This window comes from Canis lupus, chromosome 24 (assembly GCF_011100685.1).
Source record: "Canis lupus familiaris isolate Mischka breed German Shepherd chromosome 24, alternate assembly UU_Cfam_GSD_1.0, whole genome shotgun sequence".
In the NCBI taxonomy this organism is placed as follows: Eukaryota; Metazoa; Chordata; class Mammalia; order Carnivora; family Canidae; genus Canis; species Canis lupus.
This window is the reverse complement of record NC_049245.1, coordinates 34151718-34167599: the sequence shown is the minus strand read 5'-3', so window position 1 is coordinate 34167599 and position 15882 is coordinate 34151718. Positions and strand designations below refer to the sequence as shown.

At 55.3% G+C, this 15882-nt stretch overlaps 1 long non-coding RNA gene across 1 annotated transcript; it reads right to left on the bottom strand.

Moving 5' to 3' along the window:
* Nucleotides 1-8636: 8636 nt before the first annotated feature.
* Nucleotides 8637-12931, bottom strand: LOC111092151. The gene is made up of 4 exons (XR_005377392.1): nucleotides 12429-12931; nucleotides 11394-11460; nucleotides 9743-9837; nucleotides 8637-8992 (listed from the first exon to the last, which is right to left on the bottom strand). It is a non-coding gene; the product is annotated as an uncharacterized LOC111092151 (long non-coding RNA).
* Nucleotides 12932-15882: the final 2951 nt, after the last annotated feature.

The window sequence follows — 15882 nt, the reverse complement described above, 5'->3', positions numbered from 1 at the left end:
GCTCCCGCTCGCTCACTCCCTCGCTCCCTCGCTCTCTCGCTCACACACACGCGCGCACACGCCGCCGCGGCTCCCCCTCTCGCGCCCGCTCTCCCTCCGGCTCCTCCGGGCGGCCGCCGGGCTCCGGACTCGCCCGCCCGCCCGCCGCACGCAGCGTCCCGAGGCGGCAGGACCGGGGGCAGCCCCGGGCCGCTCCCCGAGGTAAGGGCGCAGGGGTGCCGCGGGAGGGGCGGCCGATCGCCGCCGGGGGGAGGCTGGCGGGCCGGGAGGGAGCCCCCTGGCCGGCGGGAGCGGCCCGGCAGGCGGCGCAGGGGGCGAGCCTCCCCGCCGCAGGGGGAGCCCGGGTGCCCGCGCCCGGCCCCCGCGCGCCCCCTCCTCTCGGCGGGGCGGGCGGGAGGGAGTTTCCCACGTCCAAACTTTCCCCGGCGCGGAGCCGAGCCGCCTGTCGGCCCGGAGCCCGCGGCCCTCCGCTCCCACCCCCGCCCCGCCCGCCGCGCGCCCGGAGCCGCCGGGACCCCCGCGGGCGGCAGGGGGGCGGCGCGGGGGGCCGAGCGCGCGCGTCCAGAGGGGCTGGGGCGGGGGCGCGCGGTCCCCCCGGGGGCCGGGCCCCAGGCGCCGCCCGCGCCCCCACCCCCTGCGGCCGGGGCTCGGCTCCGGGCCCCTCCCAGAGGCGGGGTCCGGGGCCGGGAAATACCGCACGGCGCGAGCGCGAGCGCGCGGTGTGTGTGTGCGAGGTCGTGCCGCGTCCGGGGCACCCGGAGGCAGACCCAAGGCGCGGCGACACGCACGGCTGCGGCCACCCCGTGGGGCGGGGCGAGCCGGCCCCCCCGCGCGACCCCGCTGCCCTCGGGCCGTCGGACCGGCCGGCGGACCCGCGCTGCCCCCTTCCCTCCCTGGGACCCGGCTCGGGGAACGCGTCCCCCTGCTCGGGACACGGATCCGGCCCGACGGCCTCACGTCCAAACGGAGCGCCACTGGGGACTGACCCCCGGGGGCCGGGCGCTGAAGGGCGAGTTGGGGATTTTGTGGGCGCGCTCGATGCCCGGCCACCGGCGATCGGCGCGGCCCGGACCCGAGACTTGACCTCCCCTCGTCCTCCTCTCTGGCACCGTCAGGCCCCTGCCCCAGCCGGGGGCGGCTGGAGACTTCCAGGCCGGCCGGGCTGCGACCGGAGGAGCTAACCCGGAGTCCCCCGAGGTCTCCCCAGCTGCAGGGCACCCCCTGGTGGCGGGCAAGGACGCCGCCGTTGAAGCCGCCCGAAGGCTTCCTACCCTCGCGCTGCTGGGAGGGTTCCTGCTTCCCAGTCGGCCCTCCCAGCCCTTTAGGCCTGGCCGGAGGTTGCGCGTGGCAACTCCGTTCTCTTTGGGTCTGATTCCAGCCCTGTCTGGGTCCCTGGGGCTGGCCAAGGTGCACAGGACAGGCCGAGGCCCATTCGAAGGCTCAGCCTGCTGCCAGCCCTCCCGTGGGCCCCTCCAGCCGGGTTCTGGATCTTAGCCTCTTTCCCCTCTAGTCAGTGCCCCTGCGCATATCAGCATGACCATGGCCTTGGAACCCATAGGCTCCCCACTAACCATCGTGCCCCTCCGTTCCTCATTAGTGCTTGTCTGTGAGTGCCCCCAATCCTACTTACTCCTATTCTACAGCCCTATTTAGAATTTGGCCTCTAACACCTATACTGACATCCTTTGGTCCTTGCTCATCTATGACCATATCTCTTCCACTCATCTTCCATCCTGCGTGCCCCAGTTTCTCTCTGTAGCAGTCACCTGTTCCCTAACCCCCTGCCTGCGCCAGCTACTCTCCACTCCACCCCTACTCCTCTTCCTTTCCGGGTGTCTGGGACGCTCCTCTTCCACTCCTCCTGGCAGGGAAGGCCACTGTCAACATTTGAGCACTGCTTCCTGAGGGTGTCTGTGTGCCCTTCTGGGACCATCTCTGCCAGCGCCTCCGGGGAATGTACTTTGCAAAGCCAGCCAGGTCTCTCTCAGCCAAGGGGCAGCTGAAGGGCCCTCTTAGCTGACTCCTGGAGAAGAGAAACCCCTTCTGCCATCACAGTGTGATCCTGCCATCACACTGGGGTTAGGTTGGGAACTTCTTGCTTCCTCATTCTTTATGACTGTGAGCACCCCCCACCCTGGGCTCTCCTCTTTCCCATTTTAAGGTCTGGCAAACAGAGGCCTGGGTCACACAGTAAGCTCCAATTGGAGCCAGAGTGGGTACCCAGGAGCCGTGACTTCCAGGCCTCACCAGCTCTCCTTATATGTTGGGCAGGTCTGCAGGGCTGGGCTGGGCTGGGGTTGGGGAGAAGTGGGGCAGTTTCTTGCCTTCGAATTGCAAGCAGAACAAGAAGATATCTTGCTTAAAAGCAAGAGGTAAAAAAAAAAAAAAAAAAAAAAAAAAAAGCAAGAGGTATTTAAGTTAGACCCGCAGTGCTCCTGGGCCAGTACCCAGGGAAAGCTGTCAGAGTGCCTTTGGTGGAGAAGCCTAAGGAACAGACATGGAGGACACAGCCCAGCCCCTAAAGATGTGTGTGGCCCTGTGCCAGTCACAGCCTTTCTATGAAGTGTGTGATCTCAAGCGTTTCTGGTGGTCTGGAATAATTGTGCCTAGAGGCAGGACTTCCACTCCCCTGGCCACTTCTTTGCTTTTCCAGAAGCCTCTGCAGGAGCACTGGAATCGCAAAGCTGTCAGAGGGGGGTGGGCAGGGACCCCAGGAGGGCCTATCTCCTCCCAGTAAGCAAAGTTTGGAGCAGCTACTTTATTTAGGAGTCAGCCAATTAAATTTCCTGTCCTCTCTCTGTTCTCCCCCCCCCCCCCCTTTTTTTTTCTTCCATCAGGAAGCTCCATTCGGAAATGCAGCCTCAGGTATTCTGAGAGAGAGAATGATTCCTGTTTATATAACTCGGGCAGCAGCCGGCTCTCAGCTCGGCCTGGGAGGGGGTGGGGGCTGAGGATGGAGTCAGGCGCTTCTTCGGGGAAGAGGAGACCCTAAGGAGGTTGCTTGAGCTGGGGGCTTCCCCATCCTGCCTGGGAATTGGCCCAAAGAGGGCGCTAGGGGTCAGGGACGAGCCTGGAAATCCACTCCCATCAGGCTGAAAGAAGACCCAGGCCTCAGGCCAGACGGGAGAGAGAAGCCTTGTGCTCCCAGTGAGGGTGGGCATACCCTCCACCTCCCTGGAGGCCTCAGAGCGCCCTTAAGATGGAGCTCTTGAGTAGAGGCCTCTGCTTCCTGGAACCTTGTGTTTTGATAAAAGCCTCTCTAAAGAAGGCCTTGTGTGGTTTGTTGTTGTTGTTTTTCACTGTCCGGACAGTCTCCTGCCTCAACTTTTTCATCAGGGCAGTGGGTATAATCAGACTTTGTCTTTTCTCCTATGGAGGAGGCAAGAACTAACAAGAAGCTTGTCTGTAGAATGGTCCAAGCTCTACATATCTGCCAGAAGGAAGGTTTTCTCATTGAGGATGGTGCAGAGTGGCTGCTGGGAAATGGATACAGGACAGAGTGGTTGGAGGTACAGCTGTCATGTACAGTTGGGCAGGTTGCTGAGTGTCCGAAGGCACTCAAAGCAGGAGGAGAAAAGAGGCTGAAATCCATCGTAAGCTCTACTCAACAAATCAGGGGCTGTAAAGGCAGACTGGGTCCTCCTGGAGAAAGGAACACTTTCCCTAATTTGCAAGGCAGTCTTCATATACTAACCAGCCTTGGGGCTGTAAGGCTACAGGCCTCGCAAGGAAGTTGCCTTTCTTTAATTCCCACTAAGGTGGCCCAGCTGGAGGTTAAGCGGCTCACTCCTCTCACACTCAGTGCTCACGATTCTCCCACTGGCGGGGACACACCTTTCTCAATGTGTGAGTCTGGGTCGGAACATTTGCAGGGCAGGGACCTGGGCAATTCCTTTACCCGCTCTGTTCCTTTCATGCCTGGCCAGCAGGCCCCTTCCTGCCATCACACTGGGGTTAGGCTGGGAACTTCTTGCTTCCTCATCAGACTCACAAGCCTTCGTCATCCATTGGCTACCAGCTCCCTCTGTGTGTATATAAATAACTGACTGAGAACATGGCCTTGGGAATCAGGCCAGCCTGGATTGGTGACTTTCTGGCTGTGTGACTTCAGGTAAATTACTTTGCCTCTCTGAGCCTGTTCCTTCTCTGTGAAATGGAAGGGGGGAAAAAAAAGCAATGCCTGTCTCATTGGATTGTGTGAAGAGTAAATGTGCAGGAGTACGTCTGGTGCCTAGCGTAGTGCCTGGCACACAGGATTCTCCAGATGAAGCAGTATTGTCACTATCATCCCTCCATTTGTATCCCTTGGTTCCCGTGGGGCCTACCGGTGATGTTCCTCTGGTTTTGTGTGTGACTTTGGCTGCCTGCACCCACCCCTGCGGGAGGGTGTAGTTCTGTCAAAATCACCAGGATCGGTCTCTGACCTCAGGATCCTTCAAGGGACTGCCTGGTCCTTTCGTGCAGCCGAGGTATCCGGATGGGGGCTAGATTCCCATAGATCCGTTGCACCCCTGTCTCTCCCTTCTCTCCCCTTCGGTCCGTCCCATGATCCCTGCTCTGACTCAGACCTCACTGACTTTGCCTAAACCGTGGTGGCAGCCTCCTCTCTGGCCTCCCCGCCTCTGATCTGCAATCCCTGCTGCAGCCAGAGCGATCTTTCTCTAACGCAGGTGGGATCGTGTCACTTGTTTGATTAAAACCCTTCCATGGCTCCCCATCGCCTACTGAATTAAGTCCAGCCTCTGCACCGTGACATTCAAGGTCCTTGTAATCCGTCTGCATCCTCCTTTATCTCCCACTGTGCCTCCAATCCGACACCACTCCCGCTTTCAGCCACACCTGCCCTTCTACCTGGACGCCCTTCCCTTGAAGATCTTTCAAAGCATTAAAAACCCAACTCAAACAGGACCTATTCTTTGCATCTACTTACCCGGCTGCCTGTCTGCCGTCCATCCATTCATTATCCAGTTAAAAATATATATTTGCACATACATGCTAGGTGTTTACTGTGTGCTAAGCATTGTACTAAAGCCTAGAGCTACAACGGTGAGCAAGGAGACAGGATCCCAGCTAACAGGAGCCCAGTGATCCCAGAAGGAAGACTGATAAACAATTCCCAGAAGCCACCAGAAGAGCCAGTTGTGGCTCCTGGGGGTTGGGGGGTGAACAGCTGATGCCTCCAGGAGGAAGCGGTGTTTAAGCAAGGACCTGCCTGTGTGTTAGCAGCTATCTAGGCAATGAAGGCCTGGAGAGAGGATGGAGGCAGGGAAAGTGGGCTGTGGGACCAAGAGATGAAAGGTACCAAGGCCCCGAGGTGAGGGGGATATCGGAGGAATGGCAAGTTCAGTTGCCTAAAGAGGAACAGAGTTTTGGGTGCAGGTGTGGGAGTTACAGGACATGAGACCATCAAGGTGGACAGCAGCCCAGTCCTCTGGGTATTGGAAACCACAGGGGAGACTGGACTTCATCTGGGAGCAGTGGGTGCACCGGAGGGTTTTCAGCAGGGGAGTGGCCCAGCGGGCTTTGCCTTCGGAAGCCTCGCCCTGCGGTTGGGCTGGGCCTGGGGAGCACAGCAGAGCCTGCAAGGGCTGGTGGAGTAGAATGGGCAGGGCTTGGAGACTTCCTGGATGTTGGGGAGCCGGGGAGCCCTTGTTTTGGATTTGGGAGGCTGTGTGGGTCCTGGGAGGAGGGGCTTTCAAGAAGAGGCAGAGGCCACGCAGCTGGGATGCTCAGTGGGGATCCCGATGGACACTGGTGCGGAAAAGACAGCGCCCATCCTGGGAGCTCTAAGCCAGGTGTAGATCATTAAACCCACAGGATGGATGAGATCACACAGGATAGGTCCATAGAATGACAAGAACCTCGAGGGGCCCTCACATTTCAAGGACAGGTGCACCCCGGGAAGACTTTCTGACCCATCCGGGCATGCGTGACTGCCATCTATACTGAGCCCCATAGCAATTCCTTTAGATTTTCTTTTGCTCCCTCCTTTGTATTACCCACTAGATCTGTGGTTCTTGACCAGGGGCAATTTTGCCTCCTACGGGACATTTGGTAGGTAATGTCTAGAGACATTTCTGTTTGTCACAGCTGGATAGGAGGCTACGACTGGCATCTAGTGGGTGGGGACCAGGGATGCTGCTAAACGTCCTGCAGCACACAGGACAGCCCCCACAGCAAAGAATTGTGCAGCCAAAAATGTTGAGGTTGAGAAACCCAGCCATAGATGAAAAGATCCCGAAGGTGGGCACTGGGCTTTTCCATTTGGGTCTACCAAGCGTCTAGCACGGCTTATGGCACAAGGCAAGCACTCCCTACCCTCACTGATTTAAATGGGGGCTTGGGGAGGGGGGCCTCTGGCCACACAGCATGGCAGTCTGCAATACTTAAAGCCCAATTCCTACCCCGGGCTTCTCGCTCATTCCCTCCCCAGCAGGCTGCACCAGCCCAAGATTCAGGCACTTGTAGAAGAGGGAAGGATAGGCCAATGGAGAAAGCCTGCCAAAAAGCTGCAGAAGACCCCAGAGGTTGAGGACCCGCTGCTGTGAAGGGTTTTCTTTCTTTGTCTTGTTAACTTCTGTCATTTCTTTACCATCCAAGTAAATACATGTTCTTTAAAAAAAAAACAAACAAACAGGCAAGTTCACAGAAAAACAAAATGAGAAAACATGACAACCTACTGATAGGAGCATGGACTCTGGAATCAGAGAAAGCCAAGTTTAGATCCTGACTCGGCCACTTACTAGCTGCGTGAGCCTCTGTTGCTTCATCTGTAAAATGGCTTTAATAAACCTACCTCACAGGACTGCAGGGAAGAGTAGAAGAGGTGATACAGACAAAGACTCAGTGCAATGCGGGGCTGCTAGTTGTCAGTACAGAGTGACTACATATGCATGTGTCAACTCTGTGTGTGTGTGTGTGTGTGTGTGTGTCTTTTTATATAAGAAAGCATTTTTAATTAGCCATAATCCCACCACCACTTGGCTAACATTTCAGTGCATATCCTCCTTGACATATATAGATTTTTAAAAAATAAAAATGGCATCTTGCTTTACACATATGCCTTTGTAACCTGCTTTTTTCACTCTATAATATATTGTGAATGTCTTGCCATTTCGATAAATATACATCTACATCATCATTTTTTAAGAGCTGCATGGTTCTCCATTGTATGGCTGGCCCATAATTCATTTAACCAGCCCCCACTGTTGGACACTTGGGTTGTTTCCAACACTTTGCCATTACAAACAATTCTGCGATGAACATCCTTGTACACACATCTTCACGTTCTTGTCCAGTGATTTCCTTGGGGACCACTTGGACATTTTTGGCAGAAGGCATGTGGCCCTGACCAGATTCCACAAGTAGAAGTCCTTGGGCCTGGTGAGGAGAGAGTTGGGGATCCTCGGGGAAGGGAGAGATGCTGGATGGCAGTGAGAGACTGGACTTCTCCATGAGCAAAGAAGGAGGTGCTCCACCCTACCTCTCTGTTGTTGCTGTGGTGCTTGCAGAGTAGGGGATGGGGGGTGGAGAGGTGGACTCGTGTGTGTGTGTGTGTGTGTGTGTGTGTGTGTGTGTGTGTGATGGGCAGAGTGACAGACACCAGGCAGGCAGAGAACATGAGGTGGATGGGCCCAGGCAGGCTGATGGATGGGGAGCCGAGGCAGATGGATCCAGGTCAGTGCGCAGACAGGATGATGGGCAGTGATGAGCTGGACAGATTCAGGTGACCACGTGGAGGACTGTAGCCTCCCAGTGAGGCCCACGGGAACCCGGGGCTGCAGTGGCGTTTTCAGGGAAAACAGGGGAGTTCAGGGACATGTAGGCAGGCCCTGAGGCCAAGAGGCTCTCAGGGCTTCTATCTTCTGTCAGCCAAGCAGCTGTATTTAGGATTATACATTTGAGAGGTGAAAGGGCCTTTAGGAGCGGATGGACCCAACCCCATTAGGTAGATTGGAAATGAGGCCCAGAGGAAATGGGGACTTGCCCAGTGTCCTACAGTGTCGCAGTGGCAGACTGAGTCCTTGCCCCCTCATTTCATCTACCATCATTTTCCTTTTTTTTCACATGAGCCCCTCACCTGGGCTTGCAGGGCTGGGGACTAGGGCAGCAGGGGAGAAGATGACAGTGGGGAGAGGGACTGGGAAGTCAGAGTGCCCCCATCATGAATGTCTGTCCAACCCCCTGCCAGAGTTCCCTGTGTATCACACTGCTGTGCCCTGGTGGGAGCACCTACCCAGGAGTGGGACCGCCCCATCCCATCCCTCCTCTGCCACGTACTAGTGGCCTGACCTTAGAAAAATTGCCCAACCATGGGCCTCAGTTTCCTCATCTGTACCTACCTCTTAGGTTCATTAAGAGCACCGAATGAATTACTGGAAGTGAAGCCCTTAGAATTAAGTGCCTAGCGCATAGTGAGCGCTCTATACCCATTAACTACTAATATGATGCTATTTTAACTTTTTTTCTCCCTTTGAATTCTGTATGGGTTTGTGTGCACCTGCATGCTCAGAAGCAGGCTGTATCTCCTTGAGGGCAAAGCTTGTATCTTTCTCATCCTGCATCCTCCCCCTCCCTCATTAGGGGCCCTTAAACCAGTTGAGCACATAGTAGATGCTCCACAAATGTGTCTTGATGAAGTGGCTTGTTTCATTGTATCTGGTTGAAGGGATTGGGGAAGGTTTCATTGGGGAGGCAGCACTTGAGCTGTGTGTTGAAGTCTAAGATGGCATCACCACAGGTGGAGGTGGCAGGGAGGGCACTCCAAGTGGTAGGGACGGCATGAGCAAAGGAGGGGAAGCTTGGTGAATGTTCGGGTCACAGCCAGGCTACATAATACAGAGGACATAAGGGAGAGGGATGAGAGGGGGCCCGAAAGGGGAGGTTCAGCTGAATTTGGAAGTGTGGAGCTCCAGGCAGTAGGAGTCATTGAAGGTTGTTGACTGGAGTTGAGCTGTAGAAGATCATGCCGATGGTGTTGTCTCAGGGTCAGCTTGAAGGAACGAGAAAGGAATGCAGGGCACAGGCTGCTGAAGTTGTCCAGGAGATAAGTTGGGGGCTTAAATGAGGTTACAGAGAACTAGGGCCAACGGGAAAAGGAAATAGGACCCAACCAGATCTGTTTGGTTGTGGGAGATGACAGAGAAGTGAAATACGACTAGGTCTCAGGCCTGGGTGTCTGAGAGAACTGGGATGCCATTAATCAAGTTAAGGAGTCTATACTTGGGAGATATGGGGAAAAGCTGAGATGCCAACCGAGATTATTCATCCATCCAACATCCTGTCTAAGCCATCCTTTCTTCCATTTATCCATCCCATTCTTCCTTCCACCCACCCATCTGTCCATCCATCCATCCATCCATCCACCCACCTGTTTATCCATCCATCCATCCTTCCACTCACCTGTCCATCCATCCATCCATCCATCCATCCATCCATCCATCCATCCATCCAAGCATCATCCTTTTGCCCACCCACCTCCATTTAAACATCCATCTGTCCATAGGTCATCCACCTCCACCCTGCATCTATCTACCTGTCATCCACTGCCACTACTAACACTTGTCTTTTCATCTCTTTGTTATTCATCCATCAATCCACCAAGTCATTCATCCATCCAAGATATGCTTCTTGTGAGCCTCCAGTATGCCAGGCTGGTAAAACCCTGCCACAAGCACCTGGAGATTCCTGGTAATAAATATAGTAATCAGAAAGGCCAATGGAGGGACTGGGATTCGTTTACCTAAAGGAGAGAAATTTGAGAGGAGACTTTACATCTCTGAAGCTATGACAGATGCCCTGATAAAAGGTGGCCTGCAGATCAGCTGTATTCTATTCCTAGGACAGAACAGAGGAAATTGGCGGCACTTGCAGCTGGAGGGATTAAAGTTAGCTTGGAGGGAGAACTACCTTACTGATCATTGCTGGTGTCTGAAGTGCCTACTGATAATGTGCAGGGGCTGCAGCACGGTACGAAATCCATATGGGTGAGTTACAGGGAATAGGTGCCAGCTGGGCATTTAGGGCATAGTGAAGAAGGACTCAGGGCTCAGCCTGGTGGGTGTGTGGAGAAGCAGAGGACCAAGGTGAGGGGGTTTTGGGGGAAGGGGCCTATGTGGGCCAAGGAGACAACTGGAGCTAGGATGAGCCCGGATAGAATAGGGTACTTAGCTGTTGGGTTGGGAGGAAAGAGTTGCATTTAATACAACACTCAGAAGGGCGGGGGGGGGGGGGGGGGGGGACTCTTACGCAGTCCCCATACCTCCCAGTGCCTCTGCTCCATTGTTTTAGCCCTAGGTCCTCTCACTGAACCCATGTCATCTCTTCTGAGTGTCGGTCCTGGAAGACCCTGTCACTCTCTTCACAAATCCCAGGGCCCCTGCTGAGCCCCTGGCCCGTATTCCCTCCTCCAGAGTCCCCACTCTCTGAGCCGCATCTCCTTGTGGAGACTCTCCTCCCAAATTGCCAGCGGAGCTCATGCTCCCCTTTACAACCCCATGCCCCACCTGGAGCCCCCAATTCTCTCCCTGAGCACCGTGCCCTCCTGAAGACCAAAGTCCCTCTCTGAGCACCCCGCCACTTGACTTAGCTGCTGGCCCTGTTCCTAACAAGATCCTGGCTCTTTTTTGAACCCTCATCTTTTTCCTGAGCCCTGTTTCCTCGGGGGGCCCTCCGCCCCCTTTGCAGAGCCCTGATGCCACCCCCATCCCCAGGACCCAGACCTCCTTTCAGGCACTGCCAGTGGCACATAGTGACTCCTGCTCTGAAGCCACCCCTGGGGCTCTACACCAACCCCGTCAGCCGTCAAGACCCTCCCACAGCCTCCTCGGTACCCTGGGGGGCTTTGGGGAGGGAGGGGCTCATAGGACCCCCAGTGGGCTGGACTGGGGTGGGGGCGGAGACCAGCAGCTTTGGCAGCCAGGCTCTGCTGGTGGGCCCGGAGAATCTGGAGACTCGCAGCGACTCACTCTCGCAGCTTCTGGGTTAGGAAAACAATCACAAATTAGAGAAAATGCTCTGGGAAATTGCTCTGCTGCGCGAGAGGGAGGCAGCCTCGGGAGGGAGGCAAAGAGGCTCCTAAGCCAGCAATGGCTCCCTGCGGCCTCACCCATCCACTCCAAACCATCTGCTTGGCATTTGAGGCCCCATCCCATCATCCGACATGGTCACCCACCGAGCTCTGACACACACCTGCTCCAGCTAAGCCACAGCTCCAAGGTCCCAATTCCACCTGCGGGCCTTTGTTCACCTGGGCTGAGCTCTGCCTTCTCTCCAGTCTGAATGCCCCCTTCCAGCCCTTCATGAGCCCTTGTCCCTTGTCTCTCTGATAGTCCCTCGAGGACAGGAACTATCACTTGCACTAGAGGCAGACAGAGCTGGGCACCAGTCCTCACCTGATACACATTAGCTGGGTGCCTTTGAGCAAGTCTCTTTTCATGTTCTGAGCCTCGGTTTCTTCATCTGTAAAATGGGGAGAGTGAGACCTCCCTTGCCGGACTGTGATGGGAGTCCGTGAGGTCACGGGTACTGCTCAAGGTGGGTACCAAGGTAATGAAGGTGCCCTGAATCCAGAGCCTGACAGGTCAGATCTTTGGGCCAGCATTTAGCTATGAATGTCCACGTATCAACATCCCTAATCGCCTGCTCGGACTCAGCTGCCTTCCATTCCCCTACTGAGAAGATACAAAAAGAGGGCTCATGAGCTTCAGGACTGCCAAGTGGGGCGGGGGCGGGCGGGGTTCCTGATAGAAGACGAAGCTGTAAAAAAAAAAAAAAAAAAAAAATGGACGAAGCAGTAAATGTTGAACAGTTACGAGACTTCTGGCCATTGGGCAAGACTCAGGTCAGGCCATCTTCAATCAGGAGGAATTAGGATGGTAGCTGAGAGCATGGATTCTCAAACCAGACTGTCTGGGTTTGGGTCCCTCCACTGCCCGCCCTAGTGGCCAGACCTTGCACGAGTGACTTAACCTTCTCAGGTTCCCCATCTGGAAAATGGGGACAGTAATCACAGTAACTGCTTCACAGGATTCTGGTGAAGAGTAAATGAACTAGTATTTGTACAACACTTACAACAGTGCCGGGCATCTCAGGAAGGCCTATAAAGCGATTCGTTTAATAAAAATGATGCCGGGGATGCAGGGACATAGGAGTGGGCAGCAGGGGAGCTTAAGCCAGATAGGAAATGGGCTTTCAGACTTGAGTTTTTGCAGAGCTAGAGCCCAGCCAGCTGCCTGTCAGATTGGGCTCTGAGTAAGGAGAGCATGGGCTGTTCTCGAAGGAGCAAGGCTTTTTCTGGAGACACTCAAGTGCCTCATTTGGAGCAGCAAGGGCCCAGGGACACTGCACACAGAGGCAGGCTCTGCAGAGGGCAGCAGGGAACGGGGCTGAGGCCCTTGGCTGTACCTCTGAGCCCCCCCAGAATTCACCTGCCCTTTCTTCTGGCCCGATGCTGGTGATGCTGGTTCCTGACCGGACTACCCTTCTTGTCAGTGAAACGTGAGGCCCATTGCTGTCTCTCCTTGATGAAGACACTCTGCCAGCGGATCTCAGAGAAGCTCCCCCTGCTGCCTCCGCTGTCTGGCTGAGCCAGGACTGAAGGGGTGTCCTAGAGCCCCCTCCTCCACCACAGCCCGGTCCAGAGCATCTGCTCTGGGCCAGGCCTGTGCTGGGCTCTGGGGGCGCGGGGGGCCACCATGGGCCAAACCCAGTCCTCATCCTTGAGGAATTTGGGAGAAGCAGCCAACTCCTGGGCTTCCTCTTCTTGGCCTCAGTTTCCCTATTGAACTTTTTCCTTTTTGCAGAGTGGTCCTCTTTCCTGCTCCTCTCTTTCCGTCCTTCTTCCAAGGCTCCTCCCCAAGCAGAGGAGGGAAGGGCCCCGTGGAGGAGAGAGAGTTTGTACAACTGGGGGCATGGCTGGAACTTCTGATTGGCTGGCCAGGCCCATTCTTTTTCCCTAGTTGCCATGGCAGCCATTTCCTGGGGTTGTCAGTGATGAAACTCATAATATTGTTTTCAAATAATCCGTGTAATTGAAATAACAATTGAGCTGTTAACTCGTCTCTCACACCCGGGCTAGGACACAGCCGCCTCTCCTACACCCTCCTCCCCAGCCCGGGAAGCTCCTGCCCCTCCCACCTCTTCGCTGAGGCTTCAGCCCCTTCCCAGAGAAGGAGGAAAGAGGAGGTCGCTTCCCCCTGGAATCCTAGAAACTCAGGCCCCCAGCGCTGAACTGGAACCCAGACATCAGAAACACACTCCTTTTGTCCCCACCCCCACCCCCACTCAGGGACAGACGAGGTAGGGACTGTGACCAGGGTCACACAGGAAGGAAGCAGCCAAATAAGGACACGAAGTTCTGTTTTTCAGCGGAAGTTGGCCTTGATTGATGGGTGGCTTTGAGGGACTGGCATAAAACCACAGAGCTGTCCCTTCTAAGGACTTGATCTGGTACGAACATCCTTATCCCATTTTCCAGGTGAACAAACTGAGCCCTGCGAAGTTAAGCTTAATACAGGTGTTCTAGTAACTTTTCAGAAAATACCTGTTGAATGGATGGATCCCAAAGGGCACCTGCCATGTCTCTCCCTCTGTCAGCCCCTGCTCCCCCCCAAACCAGGAACAGACACATGCTTTCTTCAGTCAGAGAACTTCCTGGAAGAGGGGGTTGAGGCAATCTGGGGACATGTGTCTTAGAGGAAGAGGAGGAGAGATTCCTGGAGGAGAGAAGGGAGGGAGGGAATTACTGCCCCCGCCCCCCCATCCTCCCTCCTCACCCCCACCCCCACCCCCAGCTTAGGTCTGAGGCTGTGTCTTCAGAGCATAAATGTGAAGAATGCAGGTCCCTGCCTCGTCCTCAGCCTGGAATGGACCAAAAAGTAGAAGCAAAGCTTTTTCTAGGATCACTGTGCACACACGGGATACAGGTCTGCACAGCCAGCTCCCTGTCGCAGCAGCTCCACTGAGGATAAAAGCATTTTTTAAATAGCGTCTGGTCGCTGTCCAAGGCCCTCGCTGGGTCCGCAGACTGTGGGGGTGGTGGGGGCGGCAGGCACTTGCTGGGAGTGGGGGTGGGGGCAGTCTTCTGAACGTGAGACTGGGTGACAGCAAGAGGTTGGCTTCCTTCCCTGGATTCTAGTGTTGGAACCGCGAAGGGTCTTGGCAACCATCTACTCCTGCCATTCATTCATTCTTATTTATTCAACATTTAGTGAGCACCTACTCTGTGCCAGGCACTGTGTGGGCCATGAGGATATAAGGATTAGGGACACCCAGTCTCTATTTTCAAGGACTCTTTCATTCTAGAAGGGAATACACACACACACACACACACACACACACACACACACACTCACAGTCACACACTCGCATGCATGCACCCCTAACAGCTGCCAGTGCCGCAGAGGGTTAGCAGGGGGTAAGTACTAAGGAGGTTAGCACTCTGCTTGCAAAAATAAGAAAGATCTCTTGGAGCAAATGACTTGGGCTCAGTCTTTTTTTTTTTTTTTAAGTCTTTATTTGTTTATTTGAGAACATGCACGAGCGGGAGGGAGGGGCAGAGGGAGAAGTAGGCTCCCCATGGAGCAGGGAGCCTGACTTGGGGGCTCAATCCCAGGACTCCAGGATCATGACCTGACCCAAAGGCAGACCCTTCACTGACTGAGCCACCCAGGGACCCCTCAGTCTTGAAGGATAAGTAGGGGTTCTCCAGGTGGATAGTGGGGTGAACAGTATTTCAGCAGAGACAGCATAAGCAAAGGCAAGGAACTATTCACAGCTGGGAGAAGTTCTGTTGGCTCAACTCTTGGCTGCCTTTGAGGAAACTGGATTCTGAAGAGGGGCAGTGACTTGCCCCAAGGGCCACCTTGCTTTGGGGCACAGCAAAGACTAAAACACAGCATACTTTACTTTGTCAGAAAACCCAAACATCAGAGCTAGGTGGGGCTTTGAAAGACTCTAGTTCAAACTTCGCATTTTTCAGATGGGGAAATAGGCGTCAGGGATGTCCCAGAGTAAGGATGTGACCGAGCTGGGACGTGAAAGCTGGTCTATCTGATATCAAAGGTGGAGCGATCTTTCCCGAACCAAAGCTGGGAGCATGGCAAGTGCCATCTCAGTTCAGCTAGACGGCAGAGGGCTCGGACAAGGACAGGCTGCCCCCGTGGGACGTGTGCAAGAGGCAGGACAGGCAGCCTGCGCCGGCTTCCGTCCCACTGTTGGCACCAACACTTGCACAGGAGGAGCGGGAGTCCAGCAGGAGAGCTTGGCTGCAAGACCTTTCTCTTGGCTGAGTGGACCTGAGCCTGCTTGCAGTCCTGCCCCTGATTCTCTGAGTGACCTTGCATAAGACATCACCCCTCTTCAGGTCTTCAGTTTCCATGCTCATCTGTGTCAGAGGAGGATCTTCCTTGCCTACTCCCTGGGGCAGTTGTCCTTAATAGTAGTGGTGGGGGTGGGGTGGGGTTGGAGGGGAACCCTGGGGGACATTTGGCAGTGTCTGGACACAGTTCGGGTTGTCACAGCTGAGGGACAAGGATGCTACTGGCATCTAGTGGGTAGAGGCCAGGGATGCCGCTGAGCATCCTAGAAAGTGCAGGACAGACCTCACCACAGAGAATTATCCAGTCCAAAATGTCAGTACTGCGGAGGTGGAGAAGCCCTGCAGCTTGAGCCTTGCTCGTGACTATCAGATGAGGCCACGAGAGAGGGCACTGAGGGCTGTGCAGGGCTGCACCCCAAGCTGTAACGCAGAGAAGCAGAAGTGGCCTTGATGTCAGGCAGACCTGGCTGTGTTGAGAGGTACTTAACTTCTCCAGGGCTTCACCAAGGGCTTCATCACTGGAACAGGGGCAGTGATAATGGTACCTATCCCAGGAGGCAGTT